Source organism: Molothrus aeneus, chromosome 6 (genome assembly GCF_037042795.1).
Source record: "Molothrus aeneus isolate 106 chromosome 6, BPBGC_Maene_1.0, whole genome shotgun sequence".
Lineage (NCBI taxonomy): Eukaryota > Metazoa > Chordata > Aves > Passeriformes > Icteridae > Molothrus > Molothrus aeneus.
The window spans coordinates 14,722,381-14,746,070 of NC_089651.1; the positions used below are offsets into that span (position 1 = coordinate 14,722,381).

The 23,690-nt window shown below is 42.1% G+C and overlaps 1 long non-coding RNA gene across 1 annotated transcript; it reads right to left on the bottom strand.

Moving 5' to 3' along the window:
* Positions 1–1,288: 1,288 nt before the first annotated feature.
* On the bottom strand, positions 1,289–9,153 carry LOC136557511 (uncharacterized). Its single transcript, XR_010783777.1, has 3 exons — positions 8,880–9,153; positions 5,382–5,716; positions 1,289–3,211 (listed from the first exon to the last, which is right to left on the bottom strand). It is a non-coding gene; the product is annotated as an uncharacterized lncRNA (long non-coding RNA).
* Positions 9,154–23,690: the final 14,537 nt, after the last annotated feature.

The following is a 23,690-nucleotide window of genomic DNA, read 5'->3' on the forward strand; positions in this document are numbered from 1 at the left end:
CAAAGCAGGTGATCTTGTAGAGGAAGGGATATTGCTCTGCTGGTGTTGCTCTGAGGCATTAATAGTCTACAGAACGCTCAGGGGAAATCAAGGGGAACAGCATGGACAATTTAATTTCCACTGTCCACTGCAAATCTTCCATTTTCAGCCTGTATTTAAACACATTTCTTGAAGTACTTAATACTGCTTGTCGCATTGACATGGGATCTCATCAGGTAAATCCCCCGGATTGTAAATGTAGCACTGTATGGCAAAATTCTTTCATGAGACCTCATTCTCAGAAAAGAGTTTATCTCCTCATTCTCCTTCAGAGTTTTTCTATCATCTCTCAGGTTTATGCAAATAAACCTTGTGACTTGCCATTTGTAATGAAGACTAGGAAATCAGTTCACATCTATGTCCTGCTGGTCCTGCCTGAAGACAGGTAGGCTATTATCAAAGGAATGCAGTGCAAGGCAGAGCCAACCCTACTTTCTCCCATTTACAACTCTTACAGAGTTGTAAATGCACAGAAGTTACTGAAGTAATTTCAGGCTCTGTAGAATCCAGGCCTGGAGCACTTCCACACAAGAACACAACTACAGCCACGTAACTGGAAGTGCTTTTTCTCAGCTGCACATGTAGCCAAAGTAACACACCTATGGTCTAATCCATCAGGAAAGGCTGATTGGGAAATACAAATACACAATTTGACACCTCATTACTCCTTTTAGTGTGCCACTCATCTGTCAACTTAATGTGTTGCCCATTACTCTTCATGGGATCAGAAGACTCATAGCAGCATGTGGATAGACTTCTGAAGAAATAGATGCCTAATCTAGTAATATGTATTAATAAATATTTTTTTATATTACTACATTGTTTATTACACCAGGCACAATCCAAAAAATTGTCTTTTATCTCACTGTTTAGAGTCTCTGCATTCTGCAATTTCCAGACTGGGCAGAAGGATCACTTACCATTTTGCCTTGATTAGCTGGGCCATGCTCAGTTATGTTTGGGAGCACTGCTGATTAGACATCCATGTTATGATTAGGCACATGTAGGGAGCAACTGAACAAAGAAGGTGGCATTTACCTGACAAGATGACCTCTAATTTAATGTGCTTTCAGGGACCTCTGGTCCAGAAAGACTGTCACACAGACTCCTGCGTGTCACAGATTTCTTTGCTTCTCATTTAGGGAACAGATCCCAGTCAGATTGAAATGTGCTACAAGAAAAATGACTTGTAACACCAATTTTCTGTTATGTCAAGACATGATAATATCACCCTCTGAGCACACACGTGTCCTGAATTTTAATTTAATCAGCAACTGTATAAAGTGCTATGGCTACATACACATCTAGTAAAAGGAAGTCTGGTCTTGAAGAGATTGCCAACAAATGGAAGGGATAGAAGAGGAGGTGTTCTTGTATCTAATCCCCAGGTGAGCACCTGAGGTGCAAAGCAGGTCGGTGACATACCCATGGCCACACAGGGAGCCTGAGCTTAACCCCAAGTCTTGTGCTTACCTCTGTGTCTGGAGATGTTCCATTGCTCCTGAGAATCCAGAGGGTCAGTGTCCCCACTGTCATTGCAGACAGTGCCTCAGAAGAAGTATTTCCTCCCTGGAGCAGGCCTGTGACAGGATATTTATTGCTGTAGACCTTCTCTGTGCCTGTGAACCACATGCCAGTACTGACATCACATTGCAGGACACCATAACACATCTCCTAGTTGTCTTCTGCATCTGAGCTGTGGTTTAGGGCCATGGTTCTGGGACTCCTTCAGCCAGCTGCAGATTACTGGGTGGTCAGGGAAAGCTAAGAGTTAATGAGCTATTTAAGCACTACTTTATTCTGTTTGGTTCCCTCCCTCCATCCTTTTCTGGGGCAAAAATATTTCTCTTCCAAAGTCACTGTGTATCTAGGACAGTACTTCCTTCCTTGATCCTTTCTACCCTGAGCAACCTGAGGGCCAATTTGTACTGTGTAATTACCTTCTGATGAAAAAATAAGGCTGTTACTTTCGAAAAGCATTCTCTGAAAGGATGATAAGTGCATAGGTCAGTAACCCCAGCAGATCATTACAGTAACAGGAGTCTCTCTAAGGACCCAAGCCAGCCTCCCTCCACTTGGCTGGCACTGACCCACTGGCAGTGAAAATGATGTCACCAGATTGCTGAGGGGACAGACAGTGTTGAGTCAGTGCTGTTATGGGGATATGCCTGTTGAAATAATGACATGAAAAACAAGGTAGCATTGGGAGTGTCTGGAGCAATAACTGCTTCACCCTTTCCCTCCACGTTGAACAGAGTAAACAAAGCCTCAGCAGTACCATCCTTATTCCTTGGCTCTGAGCCATGCTGCTCCAGGCTTAGCTCAGCTAACTTGAAGGAGGGAGTTGGGAAACACAACGAAGGAGTGGGAAAGTCTTTTCTGACCAGAGAGTGTTTCTTCACTTGAGTGGAAACATTTTGGATTGCTCCTGTGGCCTTTTTTGGATAAAGGTTTGTATAATTGGAAGCATCTGTTTTGGGGGTTTTTTTAAAGGGAAAAACCCCAACCTTCCTAACCCTAGTACTGATGCAGAAATTGTGTGTAATTTCCATCAGCACAAGAGTACCTCCTGTCAGCACCCCAAGGTGATGGAGTTTTCTCTACACTGTACCTGCAGCTTGCATGCTAATGTTGTAAAGGACATCTCTGCGACTCCTCTTGAGGATAATGTGAAAACAGGTCAGAAACAAATCTCTTGGTGCTGTGGATGAGGACTGGGAATGGTTCTTGTCCTCCCTCTTTTTCCACACCACTGGTGGTGCTGGCGGGGAGCACTGGCCAAGACAACTGCAAATGTGAAATTCTGTGTCCTGGCTTGGGCAGCAACAGAAAAAATCCTCATCTTTGAGCACAACAGGGATGTCTGTGGCTACAGGAGCTACTTGCATGGAATCAGCCCGATAGAAAAATGTTTCAAGGACACCAGTGCTAGAGATTTCTTCAATCTGCAAAGGCAGTGGCAGGCTTTGTCCCCAGCAAAGTGCACACAGCTGGCATGGCCTGGGAGATTCCACATAACCTCATGCTACAGTTCATTAGTTTAATCATCTTGGAAGCTGAGGGAAGACATCTGGTGTGGTACAGATCAACTCATACAATTTAAACTGAGAGGTACCTTCTTAAGTGGGGCTCATTTTGCAAGGTCCTGTGGAGCCTGAGCTCATGTAGTGGTCTAGGATTAAAAAAAAAAAAAAAAAAAAAGGAAAGCATATAAATTGTTGTTAGCATCTATAGAAATGAACTCAACATCCACATTATATAAATTGTACCTCAGGACAGTGTTGGGACCTCAAGCACTGTCTTTACAAACCTAGGTCACTCAAGGTTTAATCAAGAATGATTTCTCTTCACCTAACATGAAATGTAGTTGCATGCTTGAAAAATTCTGCTTTTCATGGTGAATCACAGAGCCTCCCCAATGTTTTATGGTTTGTTGAGCACTGCTGCTCCACCTGTGAGGGGCTGGGTTGTGCAGCTGACAAACCTTTTGTGTGCACTGAGTCCCTCTATCACCACAGGAAGGCCTATAAAAAGGCTTGCCATAAAAGCACTGAGCAGTTATGCAGGACTTTGTGAACCTGGAGCTCTGAATGACTTTTCTCCAATAGTCAACTTTGAAACTGCAATGACAGCTTGTGATAAAGGCTAAAGGACTGCTCCAGGCCCCAAACCCTGCAGCTGTATTTCACCAAGAAAACATGAATTGCAAGATTCCTACTCTGACAGGACACAACAGAGAAGCTCACAGAAAAGATGTGCAAAGTCATGGTGCTGTCCCAGCACAAACCACCATGTGGCTCTTCAGCCTCACAGTCAGATCAAACCTGAGCAGGCAGGAATAAAAGAAAACAAAGAGAGAGAAAAAAAATTAGAGAGTGAGAGAGTGCACAGAAAGCTAAAGCCATTCTTCAGCCTGTTGAGTCACATCAGAGACTGTGAGAAGAACCCTTCAGACTATTTCAGCAGAAGGTACTACATGAAAGGGTTAAAATGTTGTCAGCTCTGCTCTCAACCACAAGAAAAACACCAATGCAATCACCACAGTTGTGCAACCACAAGAAAAACACCAATGCAATCTACTGCTTTCTGATGAGCACCTACTCAGGACCATTTCAGGTGAGGTGGGTGGAACAGGAATATTTTAAAATATTGTAAAAAATGTGCCAAAAAAGTGTAGTTTACATGTAACACATGAATGAGAACAAAGGAAAGGAAAAGGCAGCTTTAATGCCTCATTTGATGATTTTACTGTCCAAATTCTGCCACAAACAGCTTTGTATAATGTGTGTTTTTACAGGGCTCCTCATACTCCTCAGCACAGTACTTCATGTTGCCATGCCATACCAGAGAAGTTTGTCTGGAGCTTACAGTCTCTCTGGGATTTTTTGCTGTTTATTTGATGATACAGTAACAAAGCCATGCCCCACAGATGAGTTGTGCAATTCCAAAGTGGAGACTGAGAAGAGAAATGACCATTTTTCATATTGACCACCTGGATATTACCTTCTGAGACTTCCTCAGTGAAATCTGGAAGTCTTTCTGCTCTACTCATGAATCACCTGTTCCTGCTGGCCTTACTGCTGCTGAGGACAGCCAGCACCATGGTTTGTCACCTGGTAGTATCTTAGACAAAAAGCCTGAATTTTCTAATTAATAATTAAGCAAACAAGTTTTAAACAATAAAGACTTAGATGCTTTGCTACCTTAATTAGTAAGGTAGCTGGGGATTTCATGGCAGGTCATTCTCATTCATATCTTCATTCTCAAGACATAATTAGTGTACTTGAAGCATGACCTCTGCTAATATTACTTCAGCCTTTGGTGCCAGAAGGCTGAGTGCTCACTGAGGGCCTGAAAGGATTATAATCCTGTCTCAGTAACACCACATATTTACAGCAAATGGCTGTTTCAAACATGATGGTTTGTGTACTGTAGCATCAACTGTCCTAATTCAGAATACTGAATCCGTGTCAGGAATCAGAGAATCTTCCAACAGTGACCTCTGTAACCACATGTGAGGTGTGATGTAAGAAGTCATGTGGTGGAAAAAAACAACTGTTACTCCATTATACCTGACACAGTCATTCAGGGGACAGCTTAGCAAGAAGGATGGCAGAATGAATAAATTTGGCTCAAGGATTGCACAACTTGGTGCTGCTCTCCATCTCCTCTCAGAACCTCTGAAAAATGAAGAAAACCCAGCCAAGCTGTGATGATAAATGCTTTTTTGTGGTGCAAGATTAATCCGATAAAGCTTTACAAAATGTGGTATATGTTAAAAACAAAAGAAAGTAACAGCTGACAGATAGGAGTTACAGCTAGATGGATACCACAGGTCTTACCTGAAGGTGATATTGCTAGAATTCCTTCCTCTTACAGGCCTGTTTCTCCCATACCAGCTTCACTCATGGCTTGGGTTCAGAAGCAGTATTTGTCTGTAAGTGGTAATAGAGATAGGGATCTTGGTGCATTTTTTCTGCTTTTTGGTTTCTTCAACTCATGTCTCTAATGTGTATCCTGGCAGAACATCTCCACGGTCTCGTTCCCTGCTAGGCTAAGCCAAGGCTGGAGTTGAAAATTCCACCACCTTCATCAGTTCTGAAGGCTCTGTGACAGCAGGAGAGTCCACAGGTTGCAGATGTGAATGCAGAGCTGGTCCCATCTCAGAATGCCAAACCTGCAGGGTTTTGGGGTATAAAATGAGCCTTAAGAAACACAGAGCAAATTCTGTCCAGCAAAGCAATGTGGTTCCTAACATGGCACACAATGGAGACACCGTTTCAAGGTTGGCCATTTAAAAAAACCCCTCAAACATTCTGGCACAGAATCATCTGGAGTCTGCTGTGAGCGCTGTCCACCACTCATTTTCCACATGTGCTTAGAAGAGGTGTTCAGCATTAGAGGTTTGCTTCTGTCTCTTCCTAGCTGGCTGGTGAGCTCTGCAGTACATTTCCTCCAACCTGTTTTCTATGACTCTGAGTCTCTTGTGTCTCTTCTTGTTTAATAAATCCCTCCTACAGTCCTGTGGGAAGTAGTCAGGTGATATGTGGACTGGGATTAGGGAATGTGCTTACTAACTTGCAAGATCCTATTAATGTTATTCAAGTTTATTTGCCAAAGATTACAGTACCCCGATTATTAGTCATTTAAAAAAATACAGATTTTTGTATCTTGCTTTTTGCTCTTTAGCCCACTTTGCAGCAGCCTCCATTATATATGAGAAGAGCAAAAGATGGACTGTTAAAAAAATCTGTATGTTTTCAATCAAGAGAATAGAGAGTTGTGTTTCCAAATACAAGTTCTGCTCTGAAATTCTCAGCTAAAATGCAACAACCTTCCCCCGGCACCAAAAAGTCATCCAGTGCAGCATGCCATAACAAACTTGATGCTAATGGCTTTTATACAAGGCTCTCATTTGAGCACAGGGGGTCATAAGGAATACAGTGCATATGCACAGAGAATATTCTCCTCTCCTAAGCCTAATGTGAGATAATGCAGGTCTTCAAATAGGAAAAGAATCATAGCTCCAGGCTTTAAATTGGTTTTGTGTTGTCTTCTGATGTAAAGGAGCCTGAACGCTTTCCCATCTGAGTAACTATTTGACCTCAAGGCTTTCAGCTACAACATAGAATTCTCTGGTTTTTTAGCTATACTGGCTTCCACACTTGGCCATTTTTTTTTTTCTGAATTATGTGCAGCTACTAAGACCCACTTCAGTATCTATTACAGGATTCCATCAATAGTTTAGGCTATTTACTTATGGCATCTAACAGTCTTTTTTTTTGTAAAATGCTTTAGTCGTATAGAGAAAGAAGTCTCTGTAACAGACACAAAATAAAATCTGCCCATTTGAGCATTTTTGAGGCTACTGTAATCCTTTGGAGTTTGTGATATTGATCAGTTCAGAACAAGGCACAGGTTCTTTACTATTAAAAATCCAGTATTAAAAATGTAAGCAACTTTCATTAATCTCATGGGAGTTTTCTTTTAAAAGGGTTGATGAGCATAGTAACATATGAAAAATTATATTATTTGTCATACATTAGTGCCTTTGGCAACCTCAGTTTGAACCTTAAGTACCAAAGCTACCTACACTTCAGAACACCTTCACCATGCTGATCTCTGCTGTTTGCAGATATTTAATTCCTCCCAGCTGGGAATCTCTGTGTCCTTTTTCAATAGTTACAAAGGGATCACTAATTTAATTTTTTATTGCTTTTGGACTGAGATAAACCAAGAAGATGAAAAGGAGAGAGAGATAGAGAAACAAAACCCAAGAGATGGCTACAGTTGCTTATCACCCTCTGACTGAGGCCCAGCCTGTTCCTGAGCAGTGACTGGCAGCCCCCAGCCAATTTTCCCCAGTTTATACACTGATCATGATAGTCTCTGATATAAGAATATCCCTCTGGCCACTCTGGGCCTGCTGTCCTGGCCATGCTCCCTCCCAGCTTGTTGTGCACCTGCTCACTGGCAGAGCATGGGAAACTGAATAGTCCTTTAAAAAGAGAAAACACTACTTAGCTACCAAGTCCAAAAGAGTGTTGTACTAGCTACTAAGAATAAAATTAACTTTATCTCAGCAGAAACCAGGACAATACCATGAGTGGTTGCAATTTAATTAATGAGAAATCCCAACATTTTCAATGAGACAGAGGAAAGAATCCAAGAAAGAACCAAAATATTAACAGAAAAAGAAGAGCAACAGTCTGATTAGTCAGATGCTCCTGCTGCTGATAGGAACACTCCCATGTGTTGCACAAGCTGTGATAAGCATGGATCATACGGTTGCTATCTGATGGATACAACAAAATCAGCCACTTGCTCAAGTCAGTTCTGGTCTAATTCAGGAAAAAGCAGTCAAAATTAGACACCCAAACCCATAGGTGTGACTTTCAGAGGTGCTGTATGTTCTGGCCTCTCGTTGCTGCTTGTGGATAACAAGCCAAAAGCAACTTTTGTGAGACACTTCTCTCGGAGGCTCTACACAGAGGGAACTCAAACTAGCACAGAACAATCACAATCTATTGACTCCAAATTGTGTGCACGTGTTATATTTGTATGTATAAAGAAATATATGTATGCATAGCAGGAAGTCAAGGAGGGTAACTTGTTCATTTCGATTTATTCATGTTCATAATGTTTTTCTAAAGACTATTTCTTTGCCATCTTGGTCACTTCATATGTTTAAACATTTCAATTATTGCACTTATTTTGAAAATGAGCTCTTTCTGCAGTGCATTACAGAGTAGCTCAGAAATGCCTTCCCTAATTCATAGGAAGTTTGGACAAAAAATGCAAAGTTTTAGATTAAAAGTTAGATATATTGCTTGAAGTTGAAGATTTTCTTTCTTAAATGTTTCAATAACCCAGACTTGCTGTTTGCCTTGTATATCCTGTGATGCACTCTGACCTTGGGAATGGGGACTAGAAAATTGCTGTCACTGGGGATCAAATATAGGAACAAGAGGTCTCACAGGATAGTTTGAGCTGGACTTGTAAAGCCCATCTAGTCCAATCCCCCTGCAATAAAGAGGGACAGCTTCAACTAGATCAGGTACCTGAACTGTAACTCCCAGAAGATAGTTCAGCAGTGTTTTCCAACTAAATTAGTTTTACGCAGAATGGTTTTGGTTGGAAGAAACCTTAAAGATCATCTCCTTCCAATCCTCTGCCATGAGCAGGGACATCTCCCACCGGACCAGGTTGCTCAGAGCCCCATCCAACCTGTTCTGGAACACTTCCAGGGATGGAGCAACCACAGCTTCTCTGGACAACCCATTCCAGTGCCTCACCACCCTCACAGTACGGAATTCTTCCTAATGTTAATCCAAACATACCTTTGAAGTCATTGCCCCTTTTTCTATCACTACATTCTTCTGCAGACAGTGATTTTTCAGATTCAGCACAAAGGCTCCACTGTCTTTTCTTACTAAGGTTTTGGCTGTAATGCAGCCACTGGCTTTCTCCAACAACACGTTTTCTTCCTCTGTCTCCTCCATACTGTCCTTGATGTGACTTTGGGCCTTGGCTTTGCCAAAGGAACCTTGATGCTTGCAGTGTGCTTGGTTCTTCACAGTGACACTGTGTGTAGCAAAAAGCTTGAGGACAGATTCTTCAGTGATTGGAAAATCTGGAAAGAACATAAGACATTTGAAGGCTGCAGCTGCAAATATAACTTGACACCTATCCCGTATCTGTGAGTTCCCAGAAAAAGTGGTGCAAAACTGGGCTCCTCATACACTCCTTCATGTTTTTACTATTAGAATTTGGTGTTTTGTGAAAGTCTTCAGAGACACCCAAAATTTTCTCTTATACTTTGATTGATCGTGTTTTGATTCAGCTGATTTAGTTCTGTTTCTTATACAGTGAGTCACCTGCCCTCCTCTAGTTGTTCACCTCAGCAGAAAAAGAGGGAGCTCTGGGAAGTAGCAAATCCCAAAGCTCCTCACTTTCCCAGGACCTGGAGATTTGATTCTAGACAGTTTCTTGGTTTTGTAAAGCATCCTTCTGCTGTTCTTCCCTAAAGTCCCATGGGGATATATACCTAAGATCACAATAAAGATAGTAGAATCAAAGTTAGTAAAGAAAATACTCCCTCATTTGTAGCAGAGTAATATGGGGGAATGATAAGGATGTCTTCCACATGGTAACAAAACCCAAAACAAAACCAACAGGTTCATGTTGCTATCTTATCGCAGGGGTTCCATACTGTTGTCTCCTTATCACAAAGGTTCCATACCTTCTTGATGTTTTCTTGTGGGCATCTCCTCAGAGCACTGACTCTTTCTCCTTCACAAAGCAGCCACTGACTCCAGTTCCCCTCTCACCCAGCCGCCCCACTCTCTTATAGCACTCTTCTTCTCCGTGGTTACAGCTGTGGCCTGGTAAAGTCAGGCCTGCTCCTAATCATTGATAGTTGGCCCAGCTGCAACTCCTTAGGGGTAAGATTACTTTCTAAACTATATTTTCTCATATTCTATCCCACTACAGATTCCCAGTACCTGAAGGGAGCCAACAAGAGAGACGGGAGAAATTATTTACTAGGGCATGTAGTGTCAGGACAAGGGATAAAGGCTTCAAACTGAAAGAGAGTAGGTTTAGATTTGATATTTTGGAGAAATTCTTTACTGTGAGGGTCGTGAGGCACTGGAACAGGTTGCCCAGAGAAGCTGTGGATGTCCCACCTTTGACAGTGTTCAAGACCACAGGATGGATGTGGGCTCTGAGCAACCTGTCTAGTGAAAGATTTGAACTAGATGATTTTTAAGGTCCCTTCTAACCTGAGCTATTCTATGATTCTTAACATATTTGTTGTTTTTAATTTGTTTTTATCACACGTGTTGTTTTAGAAACCACAATTCTCTGCTGATACTCAGGAAAATCAGCTCTCCCCATACCAAAGGCTTTGCTGTGGATGTGTTTTCACTGCAGCAGAGTGTGATAACCATTCAGTGGGGCACGCACAGCACTCGTACTCCCGTGTGTCCCGCCTGTGGTTTTATCCCGCTGCCCTGATCCAGCCGAGGCTTTTTGCCACGCCGAACGCCCATCTGGCGCCATCTGCCTGCCAAGAGCCGAGCCATACACACAGCTTCCTTCCAGTCATCATTTCAGAAAACGTGCTTTGCTTGTTCCTCACGACATCAGCGTTTGAAGCAAAGGCTCAGGCTCAAATTCTTGATTTATCGGCTTAAAAGCAACAGTAGGGCTGTACCATTGTCTCCCCTCGGGGAATAAAGAAGCAGCAGGAAGAGGTTTTGCTTGTGCACACAGACAAGCCTGTAAAATGCTACTGGCCCAGGTGAGGGGCCCTGGTGAAGCACTGGTTCTGCAGGTGTTTGTGTACACCTGGTAAAGAGCAGGAAGGACACAGGGTGGCTACATCCACTGGCAAGTCTGCCTCCTGCTCCTCTCCCCGTTGGTCAGTGATGAGTTTGTGGGTGGTTCCCTGCTTCACTGTCCTAATCCTTTCCAAGCCTGTCACCCAGCAAAAAGACTGAGGCAGGAAACAACACAGACTGCAATGAACAGAATTTCCAGCCATGTCCCTGAATCCTATGATCAGAGTTTCCTGCCCTAAGATGTCCAAGCTGTCAGGATTTCTGGCTCCTGCTCAGGTAAAGTGATCCACGGACAAAATGAACCAGTATTTCATGGATCTGTGCATCTGCCTAGAGGAGCCACATGGTATGTGCTGAAGGGTGTGCATTTGCATGCAGAGGATACATTTACTGATTACTCTGGAAATCAGAGACCAGGAGAAGGGTGGGTGGTGAGAAGCCAACCTTGTGGGAAAGGGTGTGAGCCTGCAGGCTGATAAATGGGTTAGCAAATGTGAAAGCATCTTCACAGGAGACTGCAAAGGAAAATTTTGACAAAGCCAAGATCCAAAGCCAAAACTTAGTAAGACTGAGACAGTAGTAGTGTGGGAAGGACATGATCTGTTCTCATCTGATCTGTCCATCTGTTTGTCCTCAATTAGAAGCCCTTTATCAACGCCATGCCAAGTCCCATTAGGGTTTTGCAGCCTTTCCTTATACTGATCATTCCATGGGCATTTTACCTTTTGCCTTCTTGAGCCATATTTCTCCTACCTTTGGGTCATTTAGGACAACACAGATTGTCAGGATCCCCAATTGAAAATATGAACATCACACGCTTTATGGCTGCAAATGTCATAGAATCATAGAAGAGCTCTAGCTCAAGTTGAAAGGGACCTACAAGAATCATCGATTTCAATTATCTGCTCCTTGCAGGACTGCCCAAAACTAAACCATATGACTAAACAACTCCTTAAACTCTGACAGGTTTGGTACTGTGTCTCTGGAAAAATTCACAGTGGAAGCATATGAACAAAAAACTGTTCAGAATTGTCAACTGAGTACTTCAAACACCAAGAAGGTGTTGAACAGCAGGGAGATCTCCTAACAAAATGGGCAGATCACAGGATGAAAGTGGTTTAGTAAATTGGAAGAAATCCTGTGAAGAAAGGGGGATGGAAAATGGTTGTTCCTAAGTAGTTTTCCCTCTCCTTTCTATGTGTTCACTGAAGGGAATGCAGCTATAGGAATCCAAAAGCAGAAGCAGAAGAGTGCCCCTTGGCACTGCTCCATTCTCATAGCTGGTACAGAGGAGCTGACACACCAGCCAAACACTCCCTCTACTGCCTACACAATATTTGTATCTGAACTCTGATGGGCAAAGATGAATCAGTAACTAAGACACCAGACTACAATTCCAGCGTGCACAGGAGTCAGAGGCAGCTCAGACACAGCTTCCAGATTAGCTGTGCCACACAAGTGGTTTCTGTCACACAGGAATGACCAGGGATGGCCCCTGCCCTGCACTGTCCCATCAGACACCCTGGCCATGGCCCACAGAAGGCACTCAGACACCAGGCCTGGTACCCATCCTGCAGCAGCCTGACACAGAAAATGCAGGACCAGCCTCACATGTCAGGGGTGGGCACTAGGGCAGATCCATCCTCCATGTGAGAAAATCTGCCTGCCCTCAGAGCTGAGCTTCTTTTGGCCCCTGAAATTTCCTTTCTACCATACCACCAAGAGAATGGTCAGCAGTTACTGAGCTTGTGAAGAATGCACTGCTATCATTTTATCCTCCTCCTGTGTAGGCAATTTCAAAATGGTCTTAAAATGCTTTTAATAGAAAGCACCTGGGCATAGTTCAAAGCTGGTCCACATCTAGCAGAAGTCATCTCAAAGATTAACAGCCAATAAAATCTACGACCTAACTTTGAAATTCTCCTCCAGCCTATGCTGAGAGCATGAAGCTAAATTTTCCTACTTTTCTTCCTGGTTTTCTTAACAGCTGTGTGTATTTCTGTAAAGATAATAGACTAAAGTTTACAGCATCAATAATGCTACTGCAAAATTAATTCACAAAACAAATGTGATATTAAACATTTACCAGCCTCCTGTTGTGCTGCTGGTCCTCAGCAGACTGCAGTCAAGTCCAAGTCCCATGGGTCACTTTAAAGAATCAAGATAAGAATTCATTAGGGCAATCCTGACTAAAATAAAACATGCAATACATTTTATTAGCCTGGTTTAGGTGACAGGTGTAAGGACTTAAATGAAAGATTTACTGCTTTATGCTTCTACCACTTCATAATGCAAAAAAGTCCTTCATTATTACCCTCATACTACCAACAGAAGGTACAGACTAACAGCTTATTCCATGATAAACAATAAAAAGATTGCAGATCAGTGTTATTTTACAAGTTTCCTAGGTGTTCCAGCAAAGCAGCACTGCTCCACTGGAGAGTTTCACACAGAAAAACAGTGTAAAGACTAAATATTCCTCTTCCTCTCTTGAGTCATCCCCACTTACCTCCCACAGCTGCACTGGCACTGCTGTACTGCTCCTTAGGGTCACTGTCTCGTGGACCCTGCGGTCACTGTGCAACCTCCCCAGTCTCTCAGCCCAGCTGCATGAAATGGTAAGCTCTGCTCTCTCCCCTTCCTGCCTCCTGGTCTACTCAGGAGACCTCTCTATCACTCATCCATTTTTCGTCCCCTTCAGGGTGACACCTTCAGGAGCTAGCACACACTCCAGGCAGGCTTTTCCCTTCCTCTTCACTTGGGTGTTTTGAGATTGCTGACAAACTGAATTGGAATCCCTGGGAAATGGGAAGGGATGGGCAAGAAAAATACCAGCAAGTACATTAGATATCAAAACAGGTGTCTTTGTCCTTGCAGGATATAACATGGCCTCCTGTGCAAGAGAGAATCCAGGCTTGGGACTTTACTTGCAGTGTGAAAAAGAGGTCTTGATGCTCCTCTGCTTGCCTGTCACATTAGCTTTACAAGACTGTGGATTCCAATTTTGTCAGCCCAAGCTCTGGGGTTTTGTGTTTTTGCTTTATGAATTATGCAGCTCAAATCTTGCTGTCTCTCATGTGATCCACCCACTGTGCAATGATGTTTACTTTCCATCACTTATGATCAATGAAGAGCAGATTGTTCTCTACTAGACCTTCAGTCTTAACACCCAAGCCTTTAAAGTAACTGGGCTGAACACCCTTCATTTTCACAGTGTGGGCCAATCCATCATCAATTGCATCATCATTCATACTTATCATCCCACTTTGACTCTTTCTCATTGAACTTCTAAATGAAGCTTTGCACTTTCTTTACCAGGAAGATTCCGAGCACTGCTGTCTGTGGTTCACTTTTAATAGTCTCGGTTCTGTCAGGAGTTAAGGAACACACCTGTTAAAATACCAAAAAGACAAACATTCAAAAAAGACAAAAGACAAACAGTCTGTTATTTTTCATTCTTTATATCCAAATTCTTACACTACACAGCAAAATGTCAGTGAAATACTTTTGATTTCTCAATTGGTAGCAGAAAGATAAATTCACTCCTTCAACTTCAGTAGAAATTAAGCTAACTATATGCTCATAATGCTCACTAAAAGTTGCACATAATCCTATAAAGCTGTTTACCAACAGACACAGAGCTTTTCTATTCTGTTCTTCTGTCCCAGCTCTGCTCTTTTTTCTCTCCTTGTCATTGTAAAGTAAATGGTTTCAGGCAACTGCAGAAGACATCTGCAAGCATACCTGGAACCATTTGACAAGTTGAAGGATGACTGCCATATTACTGCTTTACCTGCCAAGAATACTGCAGTGCCTGGCACAGGATCACTATTTGTTTAAGTAAGGCAATCTACCACACTACCAAACAGCTTGTGCCCAAGCCCTGCCTAGGACTTTAACAAAAAGATAAGTACTATACTTAAAAGATGATGCTAATGGCAAAGCTCACCTTGAAGAGATGGTCCTGCTGTAATAAAAGGTAAGCCAGGCAGGCAGCATCACTGTTACTCAGCACTAACTAAAAGCTACTTTGCTGCATAAAATATGGTGGGTTTTCTTTCAAAAAGCAAGCACACATTTGTTTGGTGATAGGAAGCACATGCAGATGAAAAAAAGATCATTATTATGCCCAGGCCCATCCACTCACTCCAGTGAGTGCAAGAGTGTTTGGGCAAATATTACTTGCACTAAAAGGACAGTGCCAAGGTGCATTTTATCAGTCCCATCTTCTCGACTAAAACTGGTCCAAATTCAGTGGTGACTCACACCCCTTCCACACTAACGTCAGTGAAGAATTTGGCTTATTATGTGTAATAACCAGGCTTCAAACTGAAATCTGCTCTCTCTTGAAAGGTGTTTTCATATGGGTGCTCTGGTAATTGCAGGTTGGTTTATGACTTGTACAAGTTAGATTTCTGTTCAAGCCAAAAAAGACTAGTGAATCATGAATGTTGTAGAGACATGTAAGAAAAGATAGTTACAGTTTGGTCCACAAATTCTGACCCTCAAATGTTTGTCTGCAGTTGATGTTGACAGTGTACAAAGAACCTCTCAGGTCTGAGAACAAACATTACCTATCACTCTCTGCACAACAGGGTTTCCTGTCAGCCACAGAAGGCTGTAGGTGCTTAGGTCTGCCCCATTCCCACTGTAGATGCACAGTGTATATTTCAAACCTATATGCTTTGTGTTATTTTTTTTCAGGGAACACAAAGGTCCTCCTCCATAATAAGCACAATTCTTGCACCCGTGATCCTTCTTTTTGTGCAGCTATAGAGCTCAAAGCCAGCAGGGGGTAGATTCTTCCATCCTACTTCACTTCTCTCTACTTGCAGCAAATCTGCCCCTTTGCCTAACTCCAGAACTCTTACAAGTTTGGCTGTTAGTAACTGGCCTAGCAATAGTGAAGCCAGACCTCTAGAGCTTTGCTTTAGTCATGATCAAGGATGTTGTGCAGATGGCAAAAGTTTAGGTAGAGAGCACTGCAGACTTGTAGTTATCTGTGTCATCTCAGGAGCAGCATTCAGATTAGAAAGAGAAAAAAGAGAAGAAGCAAGCAGAACCTCCCGGTAGGCTGGGGATATGACAAATGACAAGTGAACTCCTCTTTGTATTTGTGTTTATATCAATGTTCTTTTTTTTTATTACTAAAGAAACTGACCTGTTGAAAATCCAGAATCTCTGAGGGCAGAAATTTTGAGGCCAAATCCAATTCCCCCTCAGCCCTAAAGGTTCCTCACAAACTTCCTAAAACCCCAGAAACAGACAGAACTCTTTCCACTGCTAGTGATGTATTTTGGATCAAGTGCATTCTTGGCCTAAGGCAGAAAAATTGAAGCCACCTTTCTTCTCAGAGACATCCTTTTGTTCTGATGCTCTGCAGTGGCAGTGAGTATTCCCCCTACACTGCATGAGGAATACAGACACCAGAGAATGGGGAATGGAAGCTGTTGGACTGAAGAATCTCAAGTACTTTAGGAAGAGTTTGACTTGGCCTGTCTGGCAGGTTTGCAAGCAAAGGACTGCCTGAGGGAACAGGTGAATTAGGATAAACTAAGAATTAAGGAAAGAGGAGAGAGAGGGACAGAGCAAGGGAAGGAAAAGAACAGGAAGGGCAGTACTTCTGCAACCATGGGATATCACAAATTAAACAGGAATGAACTGGGATATGTGTCCTGAATAATACTCTGAATTACTAAGATTTAACATTGGTTTTACCTGAATGACACTTGAAGGAAGGACATTGACTTGTTGGAGCAAGCTCAGAGAAGGCCACCAAGTTAATTAGAAGGATGGAGCACCTCTCCTGTGAGGAAAAGCTGAGAGAATTGGGATTGTTCAGCCCAGAGAAGGCTTTGGAGTGACCTAAATGCAGCCTTCCAGTGCCTGAAGGGAGCCTACAAGAAAGATGAGGCAAGATTATTTCCAAGGGCAGTAATATAGTGACAGGAGACTGGCTTCACACTGAAAGAGAGTAGGTTTAGATCAGGTATTTGGGAAAATATCTGTATTGTAAGGTTGGTGAGGCACTGGCACAAGTTGCCCAGAGAAGCTGTGCATGCCCCATCCCTGGCATCCCTGGCAGTGTCCAAGGCCAGGCTGGATGGAGTTCTGAGCAACCTGGGATAGTGGAAGGTGTCCCTGCCCATGGCAGGGGGTTGAACTGGGTGATCTTTAATGTCCCTTCCAACCCAGGCCATTCTGTGATTCTATGACACACAAGAGGAATTAGGGCCTCACTCTTCTAAACATAAAACTAAGTAACAAAAATAACCCACTATCTCTTCCTTGTGTTTCATTAGGGCTTGGTTTGCTTTTAAGTTTAGCTCAGAAAATTGCTTTGTCTCCTAAGCTTCAAGAAGAAACATTGGAATTAATGAATGAATGAATGAAATGGAACAGTGGCCTATTACTTGCTTTCTCTGTTTGAGTTTATTTTAAATCACAGGTTTTTTCCTGTCTGCTTTATGGAAGACATTAGATTAATCTGCTTTATTTTACTTACTGTACTTCTTACAACTTTACATCCATCACTGATACCTCTCTGGAATGAAATTCTTTCATTAGCAGCTCTCTGCACACTGACAGGAATGATTTGTGGCTTTTTGTGATAATAGATCTAAAAAAATAAAGACTCATACAGTCTTTCTGTCACTTTAGACAGTCACAGATCTGTCATATGGGAGAGATTATACATGATGGAAAGGCTTATTTACTTATGCATTAAAGGTCACATTCTTCCAGCCCTAGCCAAATCACTCAATCATGAGTTCTGCATAACAAGAACTGCTGCATTTAAATCAATAAGGACAAGTTTCCAGCAGCTTAAATGAACAGCAGCCTTCCCTCTGATCTGACTGATCTATGAAAAATCTCTAAAAACAGTGAGGATGGATCTAGGTAACTGCAGTTTGCACCTCTTTTTGTTTACCCTTCTTCTGGTTATGGAAGATGACAGACTGTATTTCCTTGCATGGGGTTTGTGAATATACCTGAGAGCACCTGGAAATATAGGCAGTTATTGGCATGTACTAGCTAAAGGTCTTACAGAAAAAATATTTTTTACTCACCCTCGGGTTTTTTCAGTGGACAAGGTTTTCCCACAAATTCAGGAAGCCTTTTTCCAGCAAGCATCTCAAAGGAGCACATCAGCATGCTACAGTGTTCCAACAAGGCAGAAGACTTCCTGGAAAACACTTCTTTGGTTGAGGAAAAGGTATGTTAATTAAGTGAACAGCAAGGTACTGTTTGCAAGATTTATTTACCAGGAATGAGAAAGAGTGGATACAACAAGAAGCCCCAAAACATAAAGCTACACAGAGAACTGCTCATCACCTAAACCTCCTGAGAGAGAAAGGTTTGTGCAGCAGGAAGAATTCTAGCTGTCTGTAGGAGGCTGCTGATCATCTCACTTCTTTCCTGATTTCCTGCAGGATTCTGGGCAAGTAATTTGCTCTCTCTGTATATATCTTGTCACCTAGACAATGAGAAAATGGAGCTGCCTTGCTGTGCAGGAGTGCTGCAAGGTGCTCAATGTCAGATGTCATTCAAGAAGGCTTCACAGCTGGAAGGATCAAAAAGCCCATTAGAACTGACTCTCTTCAGCACAAGCTGCATTAAACTCTTCAGTGCTGCTCATGCCCTATGTCTGGGTAAATGTCCATAATTTAGAACAAATTCTTCTGCTTTAAACTGCTTAATTGCAGAAAGCTTCAAAGAGCTACACTTTTCTATCAGAATGAAGCCATTGAGTTTATTTTAGTATTAAATAGTTGTTAAGTTCAAGTAAAACTGGTTTGGATTTTTCCCCAAAAACTGACCAGTAAGGAGCTGTCCCTGAATACTAATTTCTAAAGCTCCCTGAGAACACCACTCTGAAGCAGAGTTATTTTTCTGTGGTTAGCAGCAAAAGGTCTCCATTTTACACCAGGAATATCAAAAGAAGCTTGACAACCATCTTGAGTTAATCCATCTTATTCATTTAGACTATTTCACTGCACTTCTTTCTAACCAAGGACCTCCCCAGCTCTCCTAAGTGTATCACATACAGAGGGATTTGTGAATTCCACAAGAACCTGTGCCCTACCTGCTCCCAGTGGATGTGGCTGGGAACTGGGTCATTGTCCTCACTGCAGTAACAAGACAGTAAGAAGGCTGCTTTAAGCCAAGATAATCCAAGATTGGTCCATGTATGAAGGGCCGTTTGGGGAAACTGGGTTATTTGATTGTTGTCCTTGAGGGGTGAATATTAGTCATCTAGAAATTGCAGCTCTCTAGTTTTAAAAATTATTCTGTGACAAGACAGATGCAGTAAGGAATTAAAGCCTCTGACACAGTTGTTTCTGCTGCTGAAAGATCTTGGGGCAGAAGAAAATCAACCCAAAAGCCTTCCCAAGATTTGGGGGGGCACAAATAAAATAATTAGGATTATACATGGCAACCTAGAAGATACAGCCAACAGGAAAGACAATGTTAAGACCATATGGCCTTGAGAGTTTGCTTTGTTGCCAGCAGGAATTACAGACATGCCAAAAGTGCTCTGTTTTGGGCCATCCCCCCAAAGGGATCCTTTTCCTCAACAGGATATATATACCCTGATATCCATGCTGAGCTGGCTATTGTCTCCAGGCTGCCTGTATAATACACAAATACTCTGTCTCCATATGCCTGGTCTGCCCAAGAGTGTTCCCATCCCCTTTGCCACCTTCTCTCACTGTCCTGTTCTCACCCCTTCGCTCCTGTGTACCAGTGGTCATGGGTGTTGGTGACAGCACTGATTTGGGCTGCTTTGGAAGAAAAATTACCCTACACCCAGAAGGACTTGAAAAGAATGCTGTGGAATTGCCCCTCAGCTACTGAGGGACAAATCCACAGCAGCAGCACCCAGTGCTAAAATGGGAAGGGATATAGGATGCTGCTTGGCTCACTGCTCTGCGTGCCTTCAGATTTGGATTTTCAAATCCTACAAAAGCTACAGTGACATGGCTTAAATGTCATCCCATCACCTTTACGTTTCCGCCTTTCACCTCAAAAATGCAATTCCCTCTACTTAGATTTCTATTGTCTGATTGAAATTTTCATCCTAGGCCACAGATTTTGTTTTGAAGGTGAAACTTACACTTTGGAGTGATACTTTACAAAGTTGCTTTCTTTGTAAGGGAAGGAAAGGAAAAGCAAAGCAGGTGTGAGTCTAAAGGTACTGGACTCACACAGCCAATTTCTACCCTGCCTGACCACAGCCACAGAACACAAAGTATTATGACATTCTTGAGAATATATGTTAATGTTACCTTTTTATCCCAGCTGATAAGGTCCTGGTTATTCCTACCACAGGAACTTTCACAACCATTTCTGTGTCCCTCAGCTCACATAAAGTTGTGTAGCTTGTTGCATTCCTAAGAAGATGCCTGGGTCCTTTTACACTGGACAAATGCAGCTTTGAATAGTTCAAAATTTAAATACATACTGGCCTCTTGTGGGCTGTGTTGTTACATCCTTTACACTGGCTTCGGCACTTTCTCATTCTCGGAATAACAGGGTGATAAAACTTCAAGTATGATGCTAAAAGGAATAAACCTTCTGTAGGTCAAAAAGATACCTTTTTATTTAAAAATAAACATTACCTCCTCAATCCCAGGTTTTCTTATGATTGATTTTGACACCATTTCAAAACTTTGATCAAAGGTAGTCTATGAAATGATTTAACTTTTTTTTTCCATGCTAAAATGAAAATACGTGGGTTCAGGTTTCAAATAGTTAAACATTCAAAAAATCCTGCTTTGATGTTTAAGTCATTCCCCAGTGCTGCTTTCACACCTCCAGGCTTTGGCTTTGTTTATTTTAAAATTAGATATGCAGCACTTTCTCTCATTTCCAAGTCCAGCCAGTTCATTCAGTTACTCAAGCAGGGACTCTGCGCTTTAGAAAATCAGTTCACAACTTTAGGTTGGAGACCATTCTTTAATCAGCTTTCTTATAGTCCTTAATAAGTCTAAGATTCTGCCACACTTCTGCATATGGATGACTTCATTCCCAATGGGAAGGGAACTTTATTTACACAGCTAAGTGTATTTAGCTTTTTTTAACTTCACTTGTGTTGACCACAGCATTGCTGACATAGTGCAGGAGATTTTTTTAGGTGGATAAAACCAATCCATTCTGCAGGACACAAACTACCTATCTTGTTTGCAACAAAGGCTTAACAAGGTATAGTGGCAATAAACTGCTTAACTGACATCACTTGATTTCTCTTTGGAACAGAATGTTGTGGTTTACTCCATATTTATGTTAAATTCAGTTTAAAATGGACTCTAGTGCAGGAGGCACCTGGGTTATGCTCTGCAAAGCACAGGAACTGAGAAAACCAAAGAGCATAAAAATCTAGCCAACTTCCACAGGCTGATGGGAATAAATTTATGGGTAAACTCTGAAAAAAGCAAAGGACACCCCAGCCTCCCATCCCCCTGCAGGAATATACCACCTTTTCCTGATGACTTTTAGGTGATTTCTGCTAGTCTAGGAAAGAAAGGGGAAGGTGAAAAGTTTAACAAAAAACAAGAGAAAAACAGTGCAGAGGCTGAAACATTGTCAGCTTTTCCAGTGAGCAAAAAATACCACATTGAGACAGCCAAAACAAACATATGCTGTTTCACAGGCTAAAGAAGGAATCCAGCAAGGCAGACACTCTGTGCTTGCTTGTCTGGAACTTGTGTTCTGTTAACACAGGTCAAATCAGAAGTGTGTGGAAATGGGACTGGTCATGCTGTGAAGGAGATAAGGTGTTACTTATTGCTTGTTTAATAAATGCACGAAGAAACCAACCTTCACTTATGTCTTCAGTATTCTACACTTCAGGAACAAGAGCCCAACTTAGCTGCAGAGCAACCTGCTTTCTGGACTGAAAGTTGTGTTTTCCCCAGCAAAAACCAAAACACTGCCAACACAATCCAATTCCTCCCACCTATCCAAACTGACACCCTGACCTTTGTGCTGCCTGTGTTTGCTTTCTGTACTCCTCACAACATCCTAAATACCAAAAAGACAACAGTGGATGTGGTAAAACCAATCACACATGGCTTTCCTTCTTTTGAGATAGAAGGAGTCAAAGCTCATTTACAAGAGGAGGTTTCCATTGTGCATTATCAGTTTTGATTTACTTCCTGACATGTTTTCCTATGTCCACTTCAGAGGCAAACAAGCTAAACACGCAAAGGAGATCTATGAAGGGTTTTGCCCCTATGATCCATGGAAATATTGCCTTTGGCTTTTCAGAGGAAAGTTGCACCTGGTACTGGAAATAGGGGAGTTAAGGTTAGACTAATAAAAAGCTTTAATTCAGGCAGACACAACTTTTTCTCAATGGAGAAATGCCTTATTAAGATGCACATAACTGCAGATTTATACTCCTAAAATTCTGGGATGAAGATCTATGCAGAAGAGACTGAGGCCTCTGAAGGGTGTCTAGTAAGACAGGCTCTGTCCAAGGAAAGAGACGATTTTTGGAAAACACTGGCTATGAACATATTGGGTTAACAGTAGTGCAGGAAAGTGATTTATTTAACTCAAAGCATAAGCAGCAACAGGCAGATAAGAGAAGAACCAAGATGGAACACAAGTTGAGTAGCATGGTCCTGCAGAGAGAAAGGGCCAGGAATTGCAATACCCAAGTCCTTTGCCAGACTGTTTAAGCTTTATGTTCTCAAATGTTCAGAGCCATATTGTCAGCTCTGGTGCCAATATGGCTTTTAATTCTGAGTAAGTAATTCAGTCTCTCTCTTCATTCAGCTTTGTTACCATCTGAGTAAACCTGACACTGCTGCCCTGCTGGGTATTACATGGCCCAAAAGCTTGGGCAGGTCTAATCATAACCCCATCTGTGACTTTCACACCATGCCACAAGAATGTAGCATCTGTTGTGTTCAGGTGCTGGAGCCTCATCTCTATCAGTGCTCAAAGGAGATTGGATTCTTCTCTTTCCTTGCACGTAAAGGAAGAAAAGTTAATTTCTTTGGAATATGTGAAATTCACGTTGAGGCACTAGAAATCAATGCTTGCGTTGCCTAGAGCATGCAGATCTTTGACTGCCTGTACCATACACACAAAGCTGCAAATGCTGCTTTCATTCACCTATTTCTTCCGTGCTTTTGAATGGAGAACTTTTTTTTGACTTGCAGGGAAAAATCTTCCTTGAGCTGCCCTACTTTATCCTAAGGTAACAGTCGCTCTTCCAGACACCAGGAAATACTCATCTACAGACTTGGCAGAAGAAAAAAGGTTATCTCCAGGGACTTCAGAAAAAGTGTTTTGTTTTTTATCCATAGCAAATCTATAAGACATGACCACCTATGTGCAAGCTGCACGATTCCTCTTCTGAAGAGACAGCAGGGAAGTGACAGGAACCAAGGTCCTATTTTGCCCTGTCTTCATTCTCAAGTCCATTTTGCAACTGCAAATTCACATGTTAAGATTTTTCCATTGTAGACTAATTATAGAAGAAAAGTCTAGAATAAATAGATACTTTTGAAAGTCTTGGAAGAAATGTAGTTCTCTTCCCTACATGACTACTAGGTAGTTGACATTTAAGAATAATTTGACTAAGTCATCTTTATCTTGATCCTTAGAGAGCGAGTCGTGCTTTATCTAGGGACAGCCCTTACACTCAAGTGCAATCTTAATTTTTGTTTTTACATAACTTTGGCATCTGCTGATCTCAGACTACCTGCATGAGGACAGAATGTGCCATTAGTCTGTTACCATGACAGAAAGAGGAGCAGGATAAAGCTGCTTATGTGTGGTGACCAAATTGAC